This window comes from Marmota marmota, unplaced genomic scaffold (assembly GCF_001458135.2).
Source record: "Marmota marmota marmota unplaced genomic scaffold, marMar, whole genome shotgun sequence".
In the NCBI taxonomy this organism is placed as follows: domain Eukaryota; kingdom Metazoa; phylum Chordata; class Mammalia; order Rodentia; family Sciuridae; genus Marmota; species Marmota marmota.
Genome location: NW_026000082.1, coordinates 8,681,088 through 8,705,005, shown reverse-complemented (window position 1 = coordinate 8,705,005; position 23,918 = coordinate 8,681,088). Strand labels below are relative to the sequence as shown.

Sequence of the window (23,918 nt, the reverse complement as noted above, 5' to 3'; positions counted from 1 at the left end):
CTCTCCCAACCCTTTCTTTTTTTTTTTCCTTCTTTCTACATTATCAGGAATTTCTGGAGACCATGTTAGAAACCTGAGAACTAATCCTGGATTGAACAATGAGGCCAAGACAAGGTGGTAAAACTAATATGGCTTTAACATTCTCTTTCTACTGACTTCCAGAACAGAAATGACTGATCTGATTATTGCAGAATCAAGTTCCTCCTGCTCTACCCCCTACTCCATCTTCTGAAGAGTAGTATATGCTTAGGAAAATAGCATGACATTTCTCTCTAGAACCAAACATGTAGGTGATTTGGGTCAAGACAATCTGAGCTTTCAGTGTGGTATTATTTAAACAGTACTAAAATTACAAGACCAGTGTAGTTACAAACAGTGGCCTGTCATCTTTACTTCAACTGCTGTCCTTTACAAAATGTTCTGCTTATAGTAGAGGTTAATAAATCTGCCGAGTAAAAACATGCTCCAAGAGTCAAACTAGTTTTCCATTTCAAGTAGTAAAGAAAGAAGTAGGCAGTTTTCCCCAATGGCTTGTTTCCTGGTCATGTCCCCTGTTTTGTTTTAGAGAATATTCAGATGGTAAATACACATCCACACACAGAAGCACACACATATATGTATGTGCAGATAAATATGTTTATGTATTATTGTCAATCTTTCAATGCACTCATGGTTCAGATATTTTTTTCCCCTTTTTCTTGTGTGTGTGTGTGTGTGTGTGTGTGTGTGTGTGGTGCTGGGGATTCAAACTAGGAACTGTATGCAAAAGGCAAGTGCTCTACCACTGAGTTCCAGCCTTAGCCCTAGATGCCTTTCTTTAATTAGCATATATTTAGATTTTTTTCATCTAATATGATTTGTATATTGTGGCCACTAATAAATAGGGATTTGTTTTAAGAGTTTGTGCTATTTACTCTGTTTCAGGCAAGTGCTCTACCACTGACTTACGCTCCCTGCCCTTTACTCTGCTTTNTACAAGTGTACCCTTTTCCCCACATTCTCTGCCATGCATCTTGTGTTTGACTTCATAATGGCTGCCAATCTTATCTGGAGTGAGATGGTATCTTAGGGTGGTTTTGATTTGCATTTCTCTGACTGCTAGAGATTGGTGAGCATTTTTTCATGTACTTGTTGATTGATTGTATGTCCTCTCTGAGAAGTGTCTGTTCAGGTCCTTGGCCCATTTTGTTGATTGGGTTATTTGTTATCTTATTGTCTAAATTTTTTGAGTTCTTTGTATACTCTGGATATTAGGGCTCTATCTGAAGTGTGAGGAGTAAAAATTTGTTCCCAGGATGTAGGCTCCCCATTTACCTCTCTTATTGTTTCTCTTGCTGAGAAAAAACTTTTTAGTTTAAGTAAGTCCCATTTGTTGATTCTAGTTATTAACTCTTGTGCTATGGGTGTCCTATTAAGGAATTTGGAGCCCTACCCCACAATATGTAGATCGGAGCCAACTTTTTCTTCTATCAGACGCAGAGTCTCTGATTTGATATCAAGCTCCTTGATCCATTTTGAGTTAACTTTTGTGCATGGCGAGAGAAAGGGATTCAGTTTCATTTTGTTGCATATGGATTTCCAGTTTTCCCAGCACCATTTGTTGAAGATGCTATTCTTCAATGGAGTTGCATGCTTTTAGCCCCTTTATCAAATATAAGATAGTTGTAACTTTGTGGATTAGTCTCTGTGTCCTCTATTCTGTACCATTGGTCCACCCGCCTGTTTTGGTACCAATACCATGCTGTTTTTGTTACTATTGCTCTGTAGTACAGTTTAAAATCTGGTATTGCTATACTGCCTGATTCACACTTCCTGCTTAGAATTGCTTTTGCTATTCTGGGTCTTTTATTTTTCCATATGAATTTCATGATTGCTTTATCTATTTCTACAAGAAATGCCGTTGGGATTTTCATTGGCATTGCATTAAACCTATAGAAAACTTTTGGTAATATCGCCATTTTGATGATGTTAGTTCTGCCTATCCATGAACAGGGTATATTTTTCCATCTTCTAAGATCTTCTTCTATTTCTCTCTTTAGGGTTCTGTAGTTTTCATTCCCTGTAGTCCCAGCTACTCGGGAGGCTGAGGTGGGAGAATCGCTTGAGTCCAGGAGTTCTGGGCTGTAGTGCGCTATGCCGATCGGGTGTCCGCACTAAGTTCGGCATCAATATGGTGACCTCCCGGGAGCGGGGGTCCACCAGGTTGCCTAAGGAGGGGTGAACCGGCCCAGGTCGTCTATAATTTTTATTGTTATTGCTTTCCATCTTTAAACTTTTTACTTTAGACTAATTATAGAGTCACAAAAAGTTACAAAATTGGTACAAAGGGTTACTATGTACTCCTTTATCCATTTTTTCCCAAGAGTTGCATCTCACATAATCATAATAAAATCAGGAAATTTGCACTGGTCCAATGTATGTATAATTTTATGCTATTTTATTATGTGTATGGAATCATGTAGTAATCACCTCATCAATAAATAGAACAAGTCTGTACCACAAAGATCTTCTTTATAACCTCCACTCCCACCTTCCTATGCCTTCCCCAATCCCTTATAAATACTAATCGGTTCTCATCTGTGTATTTTTTTAAAAAAAATTTGAGAATATTATATAAAAGGAAATTTCATGGTATGTGACCTTTTAATACCGATTTATTTTTATCATTGGCCATAATGTTCTGTTTGAATCAACTGTTTAAACCATTTTATTGCAGTAAATTATTCCATGGTATGTATGGGGCATAGTTTAACTATTCAACTATCAAAGAACATTTTGGTTACTTACAGTAAGGCTGATATGTATCTACTTGTTCATGGAGGTTTGTGACAAACATTTTCTTTTCCCTGGGGATAGATAAAGGAATGCGATTTCTAGGTTGTATGGTTAGTGTGTCTTTAGACTTATAAGAAATTGCCAAACTATTTTACAATGACTATACCACTTACAGCCTCATGACAATATATCTATTTATATCTATTATATATATGTGTGTGTGTGTTTCAGTTATATTTACATATATGTTTTATAAGTATATTTTCCATTTCTTTTTAAAATTTTTTATTTATTCTAATTTGTTATACATGATGGAAGAATGCAATTCATTTCATATTACACATATAGAGCTCAATTTTTCAAGACACCGATTGCACACAAAGTATTTTCACACCATTCGTGTCTTATACATGTACTTAGGGTAATGATGTCTAACTCATTCCACCATCATTCCTACCCCCTCCTCTGCCCTTCCTTCCCTTTGCCCTATATAAAGTTCTTCCATTCCGCCCATGCTCCCCGCCAAATGTCATTAGGTGTCAAGATCCTCATATCAAAGAAAACATTCAGCCTTTGGTTTTTTTGGATTGTCTTGTTTCACTTAGCATTATATTCTTCAACTTCATCCATTTTCCTGCAAATGCCATGACTTTATTCTCTTTTAATGCTGAGTAATGTTCCATCGTGTCTATATTCCAAAGTCTCCCTATCCATTCATCTACTGAAGGGCATCTAGGTTGGTTCTATAATTTAGCTACTGTGAATTGTGCTGCTATAAACATTGATATGGCTATGATCCTGTAGTATGCTGTTTTTAAGTCCTTTGGGTATAAACCAAGAAGTATAATAGCTGGGTCAAAGGGTGGTTCCATTCCAAGTTTTCCAAGGAATCTCCATACTGCTTTCCATATTGGCTGTACCAATTTGCAGTCCCACCAGCAGTGTAAGAGCATGCCTTTTCCCCCACATCCTCACAAACACTTATTGTTATTTGTATGCATAATAGCTGCCATTCTGACTGGAGTGAGATGAAATCTTAGAATAGTTTTGATTTGCATTTCTCTAATTACTAGAGAAGTTGAACATGTTTTCATATGTTTGTTGATTGATTGCATATCCTCTTCTAAGAAGTGTCTGTTTAGTTCCTTGGCCCATTTATTGATTGAGTTATTTATTTATTTATTTATTTGGTGTTAAGGTTTTTGAGTTATTTATATATACTAGAGATTAGTGCTCTATCTGACGTTCTTATGGTAAAGATTTGCACCCATTCTGTAGGGTCTCTATTCACCTCACTGATTGTTTCTTTTGCTGTGAAGAAGCTATTTAGTTTGAATCCATCCCATTTATTAATTCTTGGTTTTAATTCTTGCTAACAAAATGAAATTAAACCTCTATCTCTCACCATGCACAAAACTCAACTCAAAGTGGATCAAGGACCTAGGAATTAAATCAGAGACCTTGCACCTAATGGAAGAAAAAGTAGGCCCAAATCTCCATCATGTCGGATTAGGTCCCAACTTTCTTATTTTCTATTTCTAAGGATTCATGTGGCTTCATAAATTCTGGGAAATTTTCAGTTATTAACTCTTGGAATACTTTTTATTCCTCATTTTTTTTTTGTTTTCTTTTCCTGGAAATAACATTAAGTGCAAATTAGAAATTTTATTCTACTCTCCATATCTAGTTTTGAATCTTTTGGCAGGTGGGTGGGTGGGTACCAGGGATTTGAACTCAAGGGCACTCAACCACTGAGCCACACCCCCATCCCTATTTTGTATTTTATTTAGAGACAGGGTCTCACTGAGTTGCTTAGTGACTCACTTTTGCTGAGGCTGGCTCTGAACTCTTGATCCTCCCGTCTCAGCCTCCTTAGCCACTCAGATTACCTGTGTGTGCCACCAGGCCAGGCAAATCTTTTTTTTTGTTTTTAAAATACTCTTTACTTCTGTCTTTGTACACTCCAGATATTTCTGTATTTCCAGTTCTCTACTTACATTTTTAACTATACCTAAACTACTGTTTAACCCATTTATTGAGTTTGTTTACTTTAACAACCACATCTTTTGTTTGTAGAAACTCTACTTGGAAATTTGGAAGATTTTCTTTTGTCATTACTTGCTCATTCATTTAAAAAAAAATTTCAATTCTCTTTTATGATTTTAATAATTAAGCTCTTAAAGTTCTTGGGTGTTTAATCTTTTTATTTGGTGCCTACTGATACTCACTCATGTTAATTTGTTTCTTTCTATGTTTTTATGATTCTGGATTTTGAATTTTTCATCAAATTTCTCTATGAGAATCCTGTGATGCAGGGGTTGAAGGTGTACAGCTGCAGAGTTTTCTATTAACTTCTACCACGTATTCCAGGGTCAATTTGGGTTTTCTTTTAGAGTTTTATATTATGGGGTAGTACAGGGATTTAGATAAAAGCTGTCAAAGAACCCTTGAAGTTTAGTGGGAGACTTCAACGTAAAAGTGACCTGTACAATTTTTCATTTCCAAGAGTAAGGTGGTCTAGTAACTTGAAGAACTTTTCAGTGTCAAATACCTGAAAAAAAGTCAAGCTTGAAAATGCAAGACTGAGTTCAGACAAGAAATAAAAGGAGAAATACTGGAGTCCTAAAACAAAGAAGGAGCCTCCAACAAAACCCAGCAAGATGGAATTGTGATGATAGAGCCATGGGGTAGAGAAGGGGATGGGAAAAGATAGGAAAGGAGAATAGTTATGGACCAAGTGATTCTATGTACATTTATGAATATAGCACAGTGAGTTTCACCTTTATGTATATCTCTAACTTAAAAACAATCCATAAATAAATAAATAGAAGAAAGACCAGTAGAATAGAGGAAGGGAAACAGGGAGGAAGGGGAAGGGAATATTGGAGCAAATTATATTTCAGTATGTGATTTTGTCAAGATGAACCCCAATGTTATGTATAATTATAATGAACCAATAAAAACATTAAAACGTATACTGAGAATTTAAAAGTCACTATACTATCAACATATAGTTTATTTTTTTTTGCATGTAAAATACCCACAATAAGACATTTCAAAATATGGCTCCCTATTGTTTTTAGTCCATATACTACGTATGTTCAGTTAAAAAAAAATAAAACAGTCCCTTCTACTTTCGAGTAATGATGTTCTTCCTTCATTTTAGGAACACAGCTCTTCTTAGCAGATCAGCATAAGAATCAGGAATTAGGGCCACAGGCAACTTTCTTGGGGGTCATGGGAATACCCACTATGAGACCTGCAGGCAAATATGTATTCCTTGCTGTTTTATTCCAAATAGGCAAACATCAGACTTTCCTGGCACCTTGATTTATTCAGAGTCATAGAGTGACATCCTCAGAAGGGCCTGTGAAAGTCATCTAGGTTATCAACTTGGATGGTGTGACATGCCTTCTGAAAATTCTACAGAAAAACCTCTTTAAAATATTACTAAATATATACCCCCAGATTGCAAATTATTTGCCTTTTAATTTTTTTAAAAAAATAAATTAGAATAGGATTGAAGGCTATCTTGAAATGTCAGTCTCACAAATGTACTTTCTGATATGCTTATTTGAGCAGAAGGAAAGAGACTGAGCCTCAGCCAGGATGTGGGTAATTGTGCACAACCCCGGGGCTGCTCATGGGAGGGTATGAATATCATTTTCATTTGTATTGTGAAGGAGAAAAAAAGTACAGAAAACCATTAGTCTAACCCAGCACGTTCATTTTACAGATGCAAAAAGTAAGGTCCTATGAGATTTCACGACACAGTGACTCAGATGAGATTTGAACTCATCTCCTCTAAGTCACAGTCCAGTATATTTGCTGTTCTACCACAGTGACAAGTGAGTGTTTTAATAACATCTCAAAGGAAGTGAGAGCTCCACTTGGTTAGAGCGGGCGCTCACATTTTTCTTGCTGTGTTGAAGCACCCTCTCTTTCGATCAGATTAAAGCTGACAGAGATGAAACAGTTTTGGGCAGATTTCCTTGGGTTGGCTCCAGGGCCTCTAATCTGCATTTCATCATGACACCAGCACATGTTTCCATCATTGAAACACCCGTCTGCATCAGCCGGGATGTTAATCACATGCTAACCCAATTTCCTCTATGAATTTATTACTTACTCTTCATTTAAGTTCATGAAACCTAACATGAGTCCCAAATAAGCATAACAACCTGAACAAAAAGATCTTGGCTCAACAGCCATGCCCACTGGGCATCGGAACCCAGAGATGAGTGTGCAGGGGAAAAAATCAGCCTTGGAACAAAACCTTGGGGGCTCTCTGCAAAAGAAGAATAGAATGACAAATTTTGTTACATGGGTACGAGTTTAAACATGAACAAAGTCATGATTTGGCAATAAAATGCGGTCCTTGTTCTAACTCCACACAGCTCGGTGGTACCAGATCGATTTACGATATCCAAAATTAGAGCTGTGGCCTTCAGAAAAGACGGAGAGATGATTGGAGTGCACGGAAGGCAAATGGAAGCTATAATGGGAAGGCATTTTGGAAACAGAGTCCAAATGCAAATTGCTTGTTAGAGAAACTATTCAGATCCATCTGGTGGCTGCATATGATGAATACTAGAAACCCGATCAATGGATATTCATTTTGGCAATGGCAAAGGAAAGTAAAATAGAACCAGTCAGGCCACCCGAGTGTGGATGTTGGACTCAAATGTGCAGCAAACACTCGTCCCATGTTTGAGCTAGTGATCATGGAAGGAAAGGAGATTTTTATTTAAAAGAAAAAAAAAAGGTAAGAAGACGACGTGTCAGAGAAATGATAACTATATTACGCAACTGAAGGAGGAAATGCATCTTTGCTTGCTGAGCTTCCAGACTGTCTGTCTACAGTGATTTATTCATTCATTCACCTACATCTGTTCTTGAGCACCTGTCATATGCCAGGCACAGTACCAGGCACTGAGGATAAAAGATGATAAAGCTACATATATCTCAGACCTCAATGGATTCACAGTCTTGTAGGGGAAGTAGACCCTAAACAAATAAAATAAATTTAGGCTCATAAGAACTAAGATATATCAGTCATCAACTATGTGTTTACTATTTTCCAGTTATTGTTTTAATTTGCATATGTCGTCTCATTTAATACTCATAAATATTCTATATAACAAGTATGATTATTTCTCCCAGAACACAATGGGAAATTCAGAGCACAGAGAGGCAAAGGAACTGATTCAAATGTCACACAGCTAATAAATGACAGAGCTTTGATGTGGTTTCAGGAAATCTAGCTCTAGAATGCAAACTCTTAACTATTTTGTGTTAAATTAAAAGATAATGTGAAAATTCACAGGGGAAAGATACTACCTATAATACAGGTGGAAGAATGTCATGGTGATAATTGTGCTAGTGATAAAACAGAGAAGCCTTTGCTGGGGAGAAGCCCCTCTTGAGCTAGATCTGGAGAAGCACATCTGGAGAAGTAAGCATGGGCCACAGGGCAGAAAAGGCAGTGTGAGCAAAGTCCCTGAAGCTTGAAATGGAATCACGAGTTTGTTCTGGGAGCCTCCGGAAGTCTCAAATGGTTGCAGATGTGAATAGATAAGTAATGGAGGGGGGGGGGATGACATTGGAGAAGGAGTTGGAGCCACTGGGACCGAATCATAGAGTACCGTAGAGAACGTTGCATGCACTTCTCAGTAATTCCCAGTTTGTCTTCAGGTCCAGGAGGAGTGCTATAGGGCACTAAACAAGACAGGGACCATGTTAAATGTGAATTGTCCTAGAAGTACTCAATTCCAGAGTGGAAATGTGATTGGAAAAGAGGGAGACAAGCAAACATGAAAGAAAATGGAACAGCCAGAGGACCCTTGAGGTCGTCTGGTGTGGTGGGGGTTGGACAGTGGGAGGGAGTAGATGAAGATGGTGATCTAATGCTGAAAGGGAAGGGATACCAGAGCAAGAAGGGTTAAACTTCCATCCTATTTGGCTTCAAGTTCTTCAACTCTATTGGAGTCCAGGAGAATTCTTTCTCTAGACTTGCAAAAAAGGCAGTTTTGAAGAACCCCACAAGGTCTCAGGGGCACCTTCTCTCTCTCTCTCTCTAAGCCTTCTTGAATAGAATGCAGAAATCAATTGCCTTTGGCTTGATTACCTTGCACATGAAAGTATGTTTGTTCTAATTAATAAGTAAAATAAAGAGAATCCAGGCCTAAGAGGTGATAGGGTCATTCCAAGTCATGGATATTTCTTAGCAAAAAACACCTTCGAAATGTTATCAATATCGCCATGGTCATGCAGTCTTGGGTAGGAATAACTCAAATCTCTCAAGTTTTTCGAGATTGAAATATTTGATCAGAAAATACCAGGGTGAAAAATAATGAAGCCTTAAGAGCATGTGTTTCATCAAGTAGAAAATAATTTTAAAGACGTTCTTAAGGATGCAAAAATGACTGTGAAAAAATACTGTCTTCCTGCCAAAAAGGGGGATTATTCCACTCACCAGAAAAAAAGAAAAAAAAAAGTAAAAGAAGAAGAAGAAGACACCTGTTGGCAGCTTAATGCTAACATGGATTCTGTTTTCAGGCTGAAAATTATGCATCCACAAAAATATAATTTTTTTTTCACAGCTGTGTAAGTGAAAAAAAACATATGGTGAGAAATTAGAGATAACTATTACCCATTATTCAGAATTTCCATGGCCACCGAGTGGATCCGGTATTGGAATCAGAAGTGCACAATGCTTTTTAATTAATTTAATTTACATTGTTGGCTGATGAAATGCCACAAATAGCTACCACATTGAAAACTCTCCCCCGTTTTCCATAAAAACGGCTGTGCTTTTCACAGGGCAGGGCTGCTAATGCCCTGGCTCCGCCGTGGAGAAAAGTACAGCACGGATTGTGGGATTGGAAGGAAACCGCCAAGGCCACCAAGAGGCCTTCCACCACATTCAGCGTTGGCCTCCTGACAAGCTCCTCACTGGGCTAATGAATGGGAGGGGCCATTCAGCCTTCTCCGAGTTTCAAGGAGGAATTAGTTCAGTAAGTAGCTCTTAGAGACTATGTTTACAGGCCCAGTTATGACAGGTGATGAGATATACCAGAGCACCTAGGCGACCCTTGGGCAAGTTACTTCTCTCATCTGAGTTTAGTGGTGCTGCCTGTGAAACACAGGTGAGGGTCATATGGGTTCCCTGAGATCTCCTGTGCATCTCCATTCTCGTTGATTCCCCAAACTGGGGTTTCAGTCCTCAAGGAATGCAACATTGATAAGACTGCCACCCTTCCACTGATGAACTAAATTAATAATAAAAGTAATAAAATTCAAAGGACCAGAGCAATGGGAGTACACTGAGCCGGCTGAGACGGCCCTCTGTGTTCTCACCGTATCATCAAACACACTATCCATGCCAGACACTGCTCAGGCCTCAGAGCAGTCCTGTCACACAGTGTGCATACCCCAGATGAGCAGTTTAATGCTGGCAGAACCTGAGATGGGAAGACTGGAGAGCTGGCAAGCAGTTGGGTGGGAACCGAACTGGGCCTCGCTGACTTTGGTGCTTCATATATTTTATATATATATATTTATTTATTTTGGTGGGGGGGTACTGGGGATTGAACTCAGGGGCACTCGACCACTGAGCCACATCCCCAGCCCTATTTTGTATTTTATTTAGAGATAATCTCTCTCTGAGTTGCTTAGTGCCTCACTGTTGTTAAGGCTGTCTTCAAACTCTCAATCCTCCTGTCTCAGCCTCCAGAGTAATCCCTCCAGGGATTACAAGTATGCGCCACCACGCCTGGCTGGTGCTTCGACTTTTACCCTGCCCCATACTACCAATAACAATATTAGGGCTGTGCTCTGGAGAGTTGTTTGAGTCCCAGCATGAAAGCAGTGTGGTACAAGAGGAAGCTCTCAAGGCTTGGAGTCAGAAGGACACATAGTTCATCAGAGCACACCCACATGGTACCTGCAGCAGTGGATTCTCCATCTGTCAAATGGGGGCATTGATAGCTGCCTGATAGGGTTTTACTGAGGCATAAATAAGACACCAGAAAGTGCCAGGCACAATACCTGTCACATGGAGCATAAATAGCAGGTGTTTTTTTTTTTTTTTCCTATAACCTTCTTTCTTTCCTGTTGTCTCATTTTTTCAGGCTTTGATTTCTTTTCACTTCTTGGCTAGTTCTCTTAGTGATATGGTTTGGATGTGAGGTGTTTCCCAAAAGCTCACGTGTGAGACAATGCAGGAAGGTTCAAAGAAGAAATGATTGGGTTCTAAGAGCCTTAACCCAATCAGTGAATTAATTCCTGATGGGATTAACTGAAGTGGTAGGGTGTGGCTGGAGGAGGTGGCAACTGGGGCATGGCTATGGGGTATGTATTCTGTATCTCTAGAGTGGAGTCTCTCTCTGCTTTCTGATCACCATGATGTGAGCTGCTTCCCTCTGCCATCATCTCCCTCCATGATGTTCAGCCTCACCTCAAGCCCCGAGAAATGGAACCAGCCTTCTATGGACTAGGACCTTTGAAACTGTGAGCCCTCAAATAAACCTTTCCTCCTCTACAATTGTGCTGGTCGGGTCTTTTAGTCACAGTAGAAAAAAAAAAATGACTAGAAGACTTGGTATCTATTTTTTTTTTTTTTCTGTAGGGACTTAAACATTGAAAGGACTTCACTGACCACAGTAGGGAAACTCCCTCTTGTACTGGAAACAGTCCCCCCAGAAAACACACTGACACACTGATCCTGGGTTGGGCTGAAAGGGTCCTGATTAGCATATGCCATCTCCCTTGGAGGCAGAGGAAGGGAGAGACAGATAGGCATCTGCAAATTGCAGTCCTTCATTAGCCTGTCTGCTAATATTGACGTAACAATTTTCTAGTCAACTTTTCACCCACTCAGCCCTCCCTCAGCTCTTTACTCCTGACCTGCTGCCACCCGCTCTTCCATTCAGATTCCCCAAGAAACTCTGCCTTGTCAAATGCAGCCAGTTGTGTCCTGTGATACCATAAGCAAAGGATATTTTTGCTAAAGGCAAGAAAATGGTGGAGTAATTGACCAGAGTCCTGCCATTGGAGAGCTCGTCCACACTGAGGCAGATGCTCGAGTTGAAAGTGCAACATCTTTGAACATCTAACAGCAAATGACAAATGACGCTGACATGGGAGTCAGAAGAAAAGGTGGGTCTCACAGAGAAGAATGCACTATGTACCAGATGCTTAATTTTCACACCCACATATGCGCGCGCGCACACACACACACACACAAAACTTAATAGCTAACCCTTTGCATGCACCAGCCATGTTCAAGTGCTTTAAAGACATTCATTCATTTAATCCTCACAACAGCTCTACAAGAGAGGTAAGACTGACTTTTTTATCTTACAGATGAGGAAACTGAGCAAGGAAAAGTTAATCCAAGGTCAGACCACTAGTAAGTGGCACAAGCAGGATCTGAGTTCAGGCAGTCCAGTTCTGAATCCGGATCTTAGACCTCCTACAATGCTACCTCTCAGTAGAGGGGCAATAGGAGCCTCCTAAGAAATGGGGTTGGGGCTAGTATCTTGGCACTTGCAGCAGAAATAGCTGGTAACTCCAGCACAGCTCCTGGTCACAAGTATTCAGCATGTTATAGCATCATCCATCAGTGGGATGCCAATCAATCTGGCCAGTTGGTTAAGGGCATGGACTGCTAAAGTTATGTTATCATCACTATTTTTGTTGCCATTACAAAGATGAATTTACCAAGCACAGAGAGGATACATAACTTATTGGAGGCAGGATTTTAAGGCAGAGCTATCTGATCCTTAGGCCAAACTTCCCTGCTAGTTCTCAAAGATACAAAGTTTCTCAAAACTTGCTCAGTCTTTTTTATAATTTGTTTTTAATTTGTTTTAGTTACTTATACATGACAGTAGAATGCATTTGTACACTTTGATATATCATACATAGATAGGATATAATTTCTCATTTTTCTGAGTGTACATGTTGTAGAATCACATTGGTCTGCAGTCACATATATACATAAAGTAACAACGTCTGTTCAGTTCTACTATCCTTCCTATCCTCACATCCTCTTCTCTCCCCTCCCTTCACTTCCCTGTACCTCACCTAAGGTAACTCTGTTCTTCTCTTGTGCCCCCCTTATTGTTAGTCAGTATCTGCATGTTAGAGAAAACATTCAGCCTTTGGTGTTTGGGGATTGGCTTATTTCGCTTAGCATGATATTCTCCATTCCATCCATTTACTGGCAAATGCCATAATTTCTTCTTTAAAACTGAGTAATATTCCATTGAGTATATATATCACATTTTTTTTATCCATTCATCTATTGAAGTACACCTAGTTTGGTTCCATAGTTTAGCTATTGTGAATTGAGCTGCTATAAATATTGACATGGCTGCATTTCTATAGTATGCTGATTTTAAGTCCTTTGTGTATAAACCGAGGATTGGGATACCTGGTGGTTCCATTCAACCATTGGGATGATGGTGGTTCCATTCCAAGTTTTCTGAGAAATCTTCATACTGCTTTCCATAGTGGCTGTACCAATTTGCAGTCCCAGCAGCAATGTATAAAGGTATCTTTTCCCCTACATCCTTGCCAACATTTGTTGTTTCCTATATTCTTGATGACTGCCATTCTGACAGGAGTGAGATGAAATTTCAGTGTAGTTTCTATTGCATTTCTCTAATTGCCAGATATGTTATACACTTTTCCATATATTTGTTGATGGATTGTATTTCTCCTTCTGTGAAGTGTCTGCTCAGTGCCTTAGCCCATTTACTGATTGGGTTATTTGTCTTTTGGCGTTAAATTTTTTGAGTTCTTTATATATCCTAGAGATTAATGCTTTATCAGAGGTGCATGTGGTCAAGATTTTCTCCCAATCTGTAGGCTTTCTCCTCACATTACTGATTGTTTTCTTTGCTGAGAAGAAGTTTTTTAATTTGATTCCATCTCATTTATTGATCCTTGATTTTACTTCTTGTGCTTTAGGAGTCTTGCTAAGGAAGTCAGATCCTAGGCTGACACAGTGAAGATTTGGGCCAACTTTTTCTTCTATTAGGCACAGGGTCTCTTTTCTAGTGCCTAAGTCTTTGGTCCACTTTGAGTTAATTTTTGTTTGGGTCTTTATGTGCAAAATTTCACTGCCCACCTATGAAACAGGCAGTGTTGTCATTTCTCATTAGTATTGTCTCAAAAGGACAGGTAAGACATCACAAAGCAAGGACTAATTCCCTTTTAGGAAGAGGCTGGAGGGACGAGTACACTGTGTACACAGCAGGTGCTAAAAGCACACAGGAAGTCTGGTGAGTCGAGTAGGCGCTTGAACTCCAGAACAGTCTGTAAAGTTGTGACCTGGGGAATGAAAAGGTTACTCCAAAGAGATGGGGGGGGTGCGCACTGGGTCATTCCAGTGACCCAAGAGTGGCAAACACTGGCATATGTGTCTCTGCCTCTCTTATGCCCTCAAAGGCTTTGGTGACCAACAAAATGCTATCCGTGTAGCTTGAGCCTGGTGTCACTCAACCTCTCATTATGGTTTTCTCTGTAGTCAGTACCTGTTGGTCACAGAGGAACATGAGCATGGCACTTGTTCTCCGTTGCTGAGTGACCCGAGGTGCCATCCCCATAAGTGTTCACATTCTCACAGCTGACGTGTCTTCGCATAACTCAGCACTCTCACTTCATATCTGCTTTCCATTTAGGGGACCTGAGTGCATGTGTGGTTGCTGGACACAAAAGAATAACTGAGAAGGTGACAGGACAGAGCACCAGACCTGCCAACTGGACCCTCCTGCCTGTCATGGATGCATAAAGCCAAATGATGGGTTTGAGGTCTTTGGCCTGTGGAACTCAGTCACCTACTTAATTCTCCTAAACCTACCTGAGAGAGGCTGGGGGAACTTCCCACTCCACGGTATCAAAGTCAACTGTTTTAGTCAGTTTTTCTGCTGCTGTGACTAAAGGATCTGACCAGAACAACTATAGAGGAGGAAAAGTTTATTTGAGGGCTCATGGTTTCAGAGGTCTTAGTCCATAGACGGGCTGGCTCCATTTCTCGGGGAGACTGCTTTTATGAGAACAGCCTCTCCATACCTGTCATCCTTCTGTGGGTACTGAACATCATGGAGGGAGAGTGTGGCAGAGGGAATCAGCTCACATCACGGTGATCAGGAAGTAGAGAGAGACTCTGCTCTCTAGATACAAATATATACCCCAAAGCCATGCCCCAATTCCCACCTCCTTCAGCCACACCCTACCACTTCAGCTTGCACTCAGTTAATCCCTATCAGGGGATTAAATCACTGATTGGGTTAAGACTCTTATAACCCAATCATTTCTCCCCTGAATCTTCTTGAACTATCTTGCACGTGAGCTTTTGTATGTATGTATCACATCCAAATCATAACAACAACCATGCCAGAGCGATCATTTAAATGCACCAGGTCTCTCCTATCTCCAAAATACTTCACTGGTTCCTCATGGCTGGATGGAAAAAAAACCCCCAAGATCCTTAATCTTAATCAAAGATATTACAATCCCAGTCCCATTGTTAACTCCCAGGCTCTCCAATTTTAGCTCAACACACTTTATTTCATTAGCTGAAGTAGATGACTTGTAGCTTGCCATGAGCTATGTGTCTATGGACAAGTACCTCAGACTCTCTTTTTGTTTACTTTTCTCATAATATCTCTTAGCTTTGAGTAAGAACTCAATAAATGTCAGTTGTTACTTTTGTATTTTTTTTGTGTGTGTGATAATATGCCTGTTTTCCCTGACATGTCTATAGTATATTTATAAATACATGTCTGATTGATAGTCCTATGCCATTTATCTGGGCTTGTCTGCTCCCCCACCCCTGCCTCTAAATTCTCAAACCCTATCTACCAGATCTGGAAAGAGGATTTTTCCCTTTCACAAAGACGGCTCTGACCTTGCAAGGCAGAGCTCTCTCCCAGGTTGGCTTGGCTGGTACAAAGCTTTTCTTATGTGGGGAATTCTCTGTACCCACAAAAGGATGACAGGTATGGAGAGATTGTTCTCATAAAAGCAGTCTCCCCAAGCCCTTGCCCCTGGCTTCTTTTTTCTTAACCTTTGTTCCTACATGCAGATATGTGGTACCCCCAATTAGCCTGCTGTGACTACAGTATCGAGAGGCAAACCCTCTTTACTTTGCTGTTCCTACCACACTCAGAGGTCAGTTAGGAGGGAGCTGATTGGCCCTTTCTGATTTAAAGCTTGTAGGAGTTTGTTAAGACAGCAGATTAGTGAAGGAAACACCATTGTGGGCTTCATTCGATTTCAGCCAGTAGCATTTCATATTCAAGAAAAAAAAATTGGAACAATTTCCAATTCCAATTTCGGTTTTGTCTCCCTCTCTGGCTGTTTTTCTGTTCCAATCCTGTCAAAATGAAAGCTGAAGATCAGCTAGGACAGGAAGCCCAGGAGAACATTTATAGCTGTATATCAGAGACAAGGCTAAGTGAACTTCCTGTTGATGGATGGACAAGCTGGGGAAGGCTGTTGTCAGTGGCTTATTCTTGGTTTAAAATGTAGGATGATTCCAATATCCACCCTGCATCACTTTCCCTTTCAGACTGTTTGAGCAAGAGCTATTGTGGATGAAGATGGTACAAGAAGAAGCCAGGGAGGGAGGGAGGAAAGGAGAGGGAGGAGAGAAGAAGGAAGGACTAGTGGAAGTCCTGAGGGGGGCCCATGGTGGATACAGCCCCTGAAACCAGTCCTGCAGGTTGGAAATTGGGGGCAAGGCTGCAGAGATAACCAGGTGCATATTGAAGAAGGTTCTATATAAAGAGGTGGGGGGTTGGGCAGGGATCCTGGGTCTTATTTTAAGGAAAGAGAATTATTAGTATCATGGCAGCTCAAGACACATGAGTGTTTACTAGAAGCCAGGTGCTGTTCTCAATACTGAACACACTATATACATTAACTGTATTTAATCCTCACAACTCTAATTTCTGTGTTTATTATCATCCTTGTTTGATGAGGAAAATTGAACCACAGAAAAATTAAGTGACTTTCTTGGGCTGGGGTTGTGGCTCAGTGGTAGAGCACTTGCCTAGCATGGGAGAGGTCCTGGGTTCGATCCTCAGCACCACATAAAAATAAATAAAATTAAAAAATAAAGGTATTGGGTCCGACAACAACTAAAAAATAAATATTAAAAAAAAAAGTTAAGTGACTTTCTCAACATTGCACAGTGCAAAAGTGACAGAGCTGGGATTTGTACTCAGGCAGCCAGACTGTGGAGTCCAATCTCTTAGTCACTACCTAGAACTTCCTCTGATGGGATCAGAGTTCTGTTGAAGAAGGATCGCTCTGGCAGTCAAGGGATAAGAATATCAGGGGCGAAAGCTGGGGGGCATAATGACAAAATGGATAGTGGAGCAGAACTGCTTCATGGGTTTTAAAGAATGATGTGACCAACTGAGTGTGAATTTCTATGACCAGCCAGGCAGCCATAGGCATGATTGATGGTAAGGAGCAACGTGCAGCCAGGGAGACCCGGAAGTCAGAGAGCATGGCGATGGCCCCAACCAGGTGACTACCTCACAGTTCAGCTCTGGGAGCCTGCAGAGGAGATGGCCAGGCTCTCCCACACACTCACATCTCAGCCTCAGATTAAGTTTTGGGACAGGAAGTTCAAGCCAGCAAGTAGGTGCTGCTATTTTCAAGAAACACTGGGTAAGCTTAACTACTCTACCGAGAAGTGTCCAAATGGCAATTGAAGTCTTGAATCTCAGCGGGTGTTGACACAACTCTGTGGACACCCTTAGGAACAGCAGTCACTGGAGAGGGCTGCTAAGTGACAGCATGCATTAGGCAAAGACAGTCCCCATGTTTCCTGTCCCTCCACATCTTACTACCTGGCTCTGAGGTGGAACATCTGTAATCTGCTGCAGTCACAGGTGGGCCAGGCGGGGACGGCATGGTGATGGTGATGAATGGGATTCTGTCTGCATCACTAGTAATGTCCCATAAATGGCTGCTCAATCCTGGGGCCACTTCCATGACGTATAGATGGATATATCTTATTGGGCATCTCCACAGGCTCTCTCTCTTTTCTTCCTCCTCCTTCTTCCTCCCTTCCTCTCTTTCTCTTTCCCTTTGTTCCTCTCCCTCCTCTTTTTTCTTCTTCTCCTATCTTTCTTGCTTCCTCCCTCTCTTTCTTCCTTTCCCCTTCTCTGTTCTTCCTTCATCTCTTCCTCTTCCTCCTTCTCCTTCTTCCTCTCCTTCTAGCTTCTCTAATGGAGAGTGGTTGGAAAAATCCTGCTTAATTCCTACATTTCACTCTTATGTTCCATCTTTGCACCTGATCTAGGCTCAGCAAAGCCCAGGGATTCAGATAAATAAGGGCCAGTCAGGTTCATTTTTGAGGCCAGGGATGGAGATGATGGGTGAGGGTAGGAGGCAGATGTGTTAGAATGAGTGGTCTTCAAGTGCTACAGTGCTCAATCTCTACTTCCCAGGCTTTTGGCAGAAGGACTCCAAATAACTATTTTCCAGGACTTGTTTTCTTGTGGAAGAGCTGATGATACTGATCGTCAACTGCAGATACTCTGGAATACCTTAACCTACAAGACGTGGTCTGGGCTTGAACTTGCTGTGAGGAGACTGTCTTTGAACAGAAACATATATATGTATTTTCCCCCCATAAAACCAAAGCTTGATCCCTCTCATTTGGTTTGCTCCCCAACTTAGCTTAATGAATACAGCATTGGACAAGAAGTATTTTCAAAGGGACACCCTGGGATGTCGTGTTCAGTAGTTGAGGGGTGAGGAGGCAGTTATCAGCTTTGCTCTCGCTACACAAAATGATGCCCTGGAAACTAAGTTCCTTCCTGTTGGAGGAAATCCACATTTAAGGTGAACAGAGATCAGGTAGTTTTACTCCCTATCTGAAGGAGAAAACTAGAAAACCCTTCCTGTCTTCATACATCATCTTCCATAACTGAAAACGGGGTCAATAGTAGGAGTCCCTTCCTATGGAAGAAGAGTTACATGAGATGACACCTCTAAAATATCACACCAGATACAGAGTTTGGCAAATGATATTATTAGCCATCTTTTATCTCTTGTTGTAACTATTTATATTCATGTCACTTTTTGGGTGAGTCATAGAGCATTCTCATTCTAGAGAATGGTGTCTATTATTTTTAAGAAGAAATAATGGACTATCTAATACCTAACTTTGCATTTTATTAGAGATGGAGGTCTGGGCTGGGAAACCATTAGGTTTCAGTCCTTGCAGGGGGCAAAACCAGGTGAACAAGTTGCATTAGAATGTGATCTCAAGAAAGTTTGGCTCTGCCTTGGTATGTGGCAATAGCTGCTGTATCAGATGCCATTTGGATACAGAATGGGTATTGTCCAGATCCAGTGTCCAGCAGCGGGTGGCTGTCCTCTGCTGACCATTAGTGGCAGATGTTGTTAGGGGGCAGCCAGTCTGCCACATCCCTGAGCTGGCAGGGTATCGCATGCGGGCCCTGCTGGAGGCAATGCATCTCAAGTGATCTGCCCTTGCTGCCCAATCCTTCCTCTTTGCACTGAAATGGAGGAAGGACAGCAAGGACTTTGACCATAGCTGCCCAGGCAAGGGTCTGGGGTCAGGGATATATATGAGGGACAAGTGGGATTCAGGTGGAGGAGAACTAGGAAGCTACATGAGTGACAGAGAAAAGCAGATAGAAACCTTGTCTGCCCTTGACGTCACAGAAACATCTGCTCTCCAGGAATTCCTAGTTCCGCGGGCCTCAGGAAGATAGAGAACAGCAGATTGGCAGACAAGGGACAAGTAACTGATTTACTCACCCTTATTTTTCTGCCTTCTACAAAATTATAATGAGGGTGACAGTGACTGGTGCCTGATACCCCAATGACACAGTGTAGTGGCTGCCACCTGCCCCAAGCAGTGGCCCAGCTGGGCTCATTTAACCTTGTTATACTTCTGTTTTGAAAAGCAAGGCTAATAATGGTGGGTTTTTTTTCCATAAGGCTATTGTGTAAAGCACTAAGAAAATGAAAGATGCCCAGCAAGTCAGGACTATGTGGTCACAGATATAAAGCTCAAATGCTACTGCAGAGCTATAGTGTGGATGGACCTTGAGGGCATCATGCCAAGTGAAGTAGCCAGTCACATGGGACAAAACTGTGACTTCCCTTCTAAGAGCACCCAGGGTAGTCAAGTTCACAGAGACAGAAAGCAGGATGTTAGTTGCCAGGGGCTGAGAGCAGGAGCAGGGGGGTTAGTGCTCATTGGGATGATGAAAGGGTTGTGACGGTTGAAGAACAATGTGAATGTGCCCAATGTCACCGAACCAGATTCTCATAAGTGATCAAAATGCTAGGTCTTATGTAGTGTGACTCTTACCACAAACTAAACCTGCAACAAGAACTAATAACTAACTGATGTATGGGCATCGCAAGGGCCCATCTTACTGTATTTTTCTCTTTAGTTCCTCCTGTTTACTCCAACTGAAGTATATCTGTGTCTGAGAATTATCTTTGCTTCTTTGTCATAATATAGATCAGAACAAGAAACCAACTGCTTTCCCTTGCCTCTAGTCTCCTAGTTCTCATGTGATTTTTAGGATAAGAGTTTGTAGGGAAGTACATTCTGGAATAAGAAACCTGTAGTCAATTCCTTTCAGAAGTGGTTGGCAGGGTGTGCAGAATAAATGTGAGCATCACAAGCCAGCATCGGGAAGAACAGTAGTGTCAGGGTCAGATGATGTGACCAAAAATCTCAATGCGATCACTGTGAGGTAATGTACAAATTGTGCTGATTCTCCACCATCAGTGTCCTCACCCACAAGATGCAAATTAAACCCTCTGCCCTTAGGGTGCAGGCAAGTGTGCTAGAGAAAAATAAAAAGGCAAACTGTGAAGTGCTGTGCTCCTATCAGGCCACTCCACTGGCGCTGACAGAGCAGTCTACTGCTGGATGAGGTATGATAGGGAGAGATTGCTAAGTGTCAGGATGGGGTAGCAGCCTGCAGGTGAGAGACACATCAGCACTGATGCCTAATGCCACGATTTATCAGGTAAATGGCTCTGCTGGAGAGAGCACTCTTGATTAGTAGGAGGAAATACATCATTCAGTCCTGCACCTACTTATGTTTCTTTGCTACTAAATCTGGAGAAAAATAAACTCACTGTGCAGGAAGGTTTACTAACTCCTAAGGAGTGTTGCTGGCTTTAAAAATCCATTGGTACCTTCAGGACAACAGGAGAGGCCAGGCATGGCCTTTGGAAGTCTGGTGAGAAATGAGGTTGATTCCTGGTTGAGTCCAGGTCTAGCAGAGGTGAGGCTGTCTCACAGTGTGTGGACCAGGAGAGAGGAGTGCTAGGTGCCATTCAATGTTATTTCAATCATGACAGGCTCTGTGGACCACAGCTAACCTCTTCACCTGCAGGACTTATGCAGAAGGTCCCTGTGCTTGGTTGCATGCTTCAAATTTTTCTCTGTAGCATTTACTACCTGCTAAAATTCCCTCCTAGCCACTCATGGTGTGATCTTGGGTGAATTGGTCACTTCACTGCTCTGATCCTTGCTATGGAAATGGGGGTACATTTTTACAAGTATCATAATGTCATAATGCTGTACACCAAGAAGCCCTTGGAGTGCTGTAGGAGGCCTTTAGCCTAGAACCAAGAGTTATCCTACTTCCTCCAAACTCATATAAATATGTGGTCTTAGGCAAAACTGTAAGCCTTTCTGAGTTTCAGTTTCTTTCCCAATAAGCCCCCAAGCATTAACAAAGATAAAACTTGATGATGTGGAGAGGAAAAAAGACTGTAAATTGAGTGACAAGCATTACACACCCCTGCTAGCCTAAGGTTTTAGCCAACTCTGCAAACTTCTCTTGCAATCATCCTGAACCTGCAGAGAGTCAGACCTCACAACTAAAATATCTAGTCCATGCTCCATGTTTCTATGAAAACTTTTATTTTTGAAAATTGCAGAATATGCCTGATCTTCAGTTCCAACTTTGCTTAGCTCTTTCTTATCCTTTATGCCCGGAGTGTAATCAGATCACTAAGGCAGGGGAAAAAGTATGCTGTCCTCAGGGGTCCTGGTGTACTTACCCAATTCAATTGCAAGAGGCAGTTCAGCTCTTTCTGTATGAAAAACTAGTCAAATTATTGCAAATGCCTAGTCAATTCCAAATGTCACCAGCTACCAGTAAACAAAAAAAAGCCAGCTACATTCAGAACTGGATCATTTAAAACATAATTATAATAAATGATTTAAAGGAGCTCTTTTAATTACTGCTACATATCAAAGCCTCAGGAAGGCATTCCAGAAGAATTGTTTCCTATTGTAACTGCATAAATTTAAATGCCATTAATTTCATATCTGTCATTCACTTTTCTTCTACTGCATTGATCTGTGTATCAGGGAACTCAATGCTTCCCGGTTCATTTGGGGATTTCATGGTTTTGACTCAGGAAAGTTAGGTCTTCAGTCCTTCAGTTCCCAAATGCTGTTCCTACTCCAAAGAATAATTCGGAGTACAAAGTGAAAACTAAAAGGAAGGAATAGAAGTAAGAATTTTTCCTAAAAGAAACTACATTTTTCTTCTGGCTCTGCCATTAATTAGAAAGGTGACCTCGTGGCAAGACCCACACACCTGTATGGGCCTCAGTTTCTACATCTATACAATGGAATTAAGTATGAGTTTTGCCCTTGCCTGTTTCACTGGAAGTTTTGAAGGTTGAAAGAGAAATAAGAAAGGATTTTATGAACCATTCTTTCATTTAGGCAGGCAGTCAGTCACTGAGTAATTATCTAATGAGCAACGACTGTATGCTGGTGTATCATTTCCACCTGGAAAGAGACACGTTTCTCTAAGGCTGCTTCCAACTTCCTGAACACCTGGATGGTCCTCAGAAATGGCAACACGGGAGAGGAAAAGGGATTGGATTTGGAACCAGATAATACGCTACAGGCTAGAAAACCAAGCAAGATAAAATTCCTCTTCGTAGGAGGCTCACTGCGAAATGGAGAAGATAAAGGAGAGTATAGACTCTCTGGGCTAAACCTACTCTTATTCCCTTTCCATTCACTTGTCTCTTTGTTAGAAAATTCCTGAAGGAGTATTAGCTCTAGGAAATGAAATGGCTATTTGGTTTTTGTTCACAAAAATCCATTTGGTCTTGAGACTTGAACCTTTATTCACACCATCAGTGGTTCATTTTTTTGGTCAGTTGTTTATAAAGTTAAATATTCCTAGACATAATCATAATTATTCCTCCTGTCAGGAAAAAAAGAATGTGGCTTCTTAACTGGTATTTCCACTCTACCTTCAAGGGAATGTCTGGGCCCAGGATTAATGCACTTCCAGGAGAATGAAACCAACGGGATGTGGAGAAGTGATGGCCTTTTTGGTGCTCAAATAAACATTTCTCAGAGGGACCTTCCAAGTCCTCCAGGGATTTCATGGTGATACATTCAAATGCCACCCATCTGCACAAATATCAATATCTAAGCTTAAAAAAAAAGACCTACATTTTTCAAAGGAGGCTATCAGAAAAGAATATTAGTGCCTCCAACATCGATTGCTATACGCTGCCTTATGAAAATGGTTCGTGGGCTACCTCGGAAGACTGAGATGAAAGGAACCAATATATTTTTCAGTCCTGGAGTCATTTTTCTTCCTCTCCAGAGATAAAGTTAAGATTAGCGTTCAGGGGAGGTGGAGAACCAGAGGGGAACACAAAGAGGAAGCACTTGGGAGAATGCCAAATGTTGAAATGCATTCTCACTGTGACTGAAGCCACCTGGAAAGAGACACGTTTCTCTAAGGCTGCTTCCAACTTCCTGAACACCTGGATGGTCCTCAGAAATGGCAACACGGGAGAGGAAAAGGGATTGGATTTGGAACCAGAATTTCTGGACGGAGTCTAGACTCAGGTACTTCATCAAACTCCAGGTGAATTTGGACAAATTATTTCACCTCTCTGAGGACCATTTTGTGAATTATAAAGTGAGAGTAATAATACATATTAAAATGAAATAACATTTGACAGATCTTTTATGATACATGTTATTATTGCCTGTAGGGAAAGTACCCAGGTGAGGGGAGGCAGACAGGTGTGTTTAATAGAGGCCTTGGATTGCCCACCCCACCCCA

At 41.1% G+C, this 23,918-nt stretch overlaps 1 protein-coding gene and 1 long non-coding RNA gene across 6 annotated transcripts in view; one reads left to right on the top strand and one right to left on the bottom strand.

The window, feature by feature from the left end:
- Positions 1-23,918, bottom strand: part of Dab1 (DAB adaptor protein 1) — a 1,139,889-nt gene that overhangs the window by 649,990 nt on the left and 465,981 nt on the right. The window lies entirely within an intron of this gene.
- Positions 2,039-23,918, top strand: part of LOC125620367 — a 27,288-nt gene continuing 5,408 nt past the window's right edge. The window contains exon 1 of the long non-coding RNA XR_007351980.1: positions 2,039-2,217. This is a non-coding gene — a long non-coding RNA (uncharacterized LOC125620367). The remainder of the gene's footprint in view (positions 2,218-23,918) is intronic.